The sequence below is a fragment of the Tupaia chinensis genome, unplaced genomic scaffold (genome assembly GCF_000334495.1).
Source record: "Tupaia chinensis unplaced genomic scaffold, TupChi_1.0 Scaffold144831_1, whole genome shotgun sequence".
Taxonomy (NCBI): Eukaryota; Metazoa; Chordata; class Mammalia; order Scandentia; family Tupaiidae; genus Tupaia; species Tupaia belangeri.
Window position 1 is genome coordinate 28,303 of NW_006204691.1, and position 1,988 is coordinate 30,290.

The window sequence follows — 1,988 nt, forward strand, 5'->3', positions numbered from 1 at the left end:
AAAAAAAAAAACCGGGGGGTAATGTTGTCTCACAGAAACTGAGACCAGTAGTGACTTCCAGGCCCAGAGGCCTGGCTCTACCTTGCTCCCTCCCTCTTTCTCCTAGAATTCCTCTGCCTACACTGGCTGTGTTATAACTACTTCTCTAGTCTAATTTACATCTTCATCCTAGTCTCCGGACAGCTAAACCTTTACCCTGGAATATAGCTCATGGACATGTGTATGATTCGCTTCACTGGTCAGAGCAAAACTGTAACCTCATTGAGGCCTTTCCCACCTGCCCAAGTGGCCCCAAGCTCTCCCTCACAACATCTGCTTAGTTTGACTTGACACTTTATGTTTTTGTTCAACTCACTTCAGACAGACAGTAAGCTCCTGCAGGCAGAGATTATGGTCTTTAGTGCAACACCCAGGCTTAATGCTATGCCTGTACAAGGTGAATGTTCAGGGCAGCGACTGAATAAGTAAGTGAAATTATCTTAGAGCTCTGTCACTACCTTTGAGTAGTTCATATTATGGAGATAGATAATCATCACAGAAACTGCAGAATGGGTCAAGGGCAGGGAGCAGCCAAAATGAACTCCAAGTAGATCTTCCCAGTTCACTGCTTCAGCAGAACATGGTAGGCACAATTTGCCCTCTGGGGTCACAGACAATAATACAGCCCCAGGCATGAAAACCCAAAGCAAGACACACATTTGTTTTTCAGTCCTCAAGGCAATGGCTCTCCAAGGGCTAAAGTAGGTAAAAGGAGAATTAGAAGGTTTCAGGGAAACCTAGAACTCAGGTGCATCCTCTGCCTTTCTCATTGACACTACTGTCTTGGACAGTCCAGTTGACACAAGGCCTCATTCCAGCCAGACCCTGGATGAACGGTCCCATGTTAGGCCACATTCTGAACTACCCTCCTCAGTATCCCAAGTCCCAAGCTGCTCTCTGCTCCAAGGAACTCGAGAGTAGAAAGCATTTCCAAGGATCCTGGTGCACAGTGGGTCATCAGTAGATAACCAAGTCCAACAGTCACTTCTCTGAGCCTGTGCAGTTCTTCAGGTAACTCATTCAATGCATCCCTGTCTTGATCCATTTTCTGTTTTTATATCTGAATTCCCACTGGACAATTTAGTTTAAAATAGGGGTTTATTTCTGGACACTGAGAAGTCCAACACCAATGAGTCTGCATCAGGTGATGGCCTTCCTGCTGTCATGACATGGTGGGAGGCATCTCATGGCAAAAGGGTAAGCATGTGTCAGCTCAGGTTCTCTCCTTCCTACAAAGTTGAGAGTCCCACAATGAGATCCTCACCCAGAAAACTGTGTCTAATCCTAACACCTCCCAATACTGTAAACATTTGAACTTGGGGTTAAATTTTTCACACATAAAACCTAAGACATACATTTAAACTATAGCAATATTACTTTGGAGGAGGAATCTGAATTCTCCTCTTTTGTGACTCATTTGCACTGGGGAAAGGAGCTCATTCTATTCTCTAGTGCCCAAAGTGGTGATGCAGGTCTAAGCTGTGAGGTTTTCCCAGGGAATTCTGACTCAAGAAGAACTGAGGACCTTGGAAATCCATCACCATCAGCTTGGGATTTTCACACTTCCCCATGCTGAGGTCCAGGCATGTTGCTGTGAGACTGGATATCCTGCCTCCACCTCTATTCTTTCCCCCTTGTTCCTTCCCAGTATTATCTTTTATCCTAAGGCCACCTGTAAATTCAGCATGTGTGTACCTGTGCACAAGTGGGAATGCCAAAAGACAATGACCTCTTCTAGAGTGGGATGGACAGCATTCTCCTAGCATCTTATGGGTTTTTATTCCTAAATCCCATCACATGGAGGCAGTTGAACTGGCGCCAAGGAGGCTGAAAACTTATTTCCTTCTTTGAACTCTACTCACCTTGTGTGCAGAAACAATCTATCTCTCTCCAGGACTGTTTCTCATTTCTCCTGTGAAGTGTTGGGCTTCATCTTGCATAAATTATAC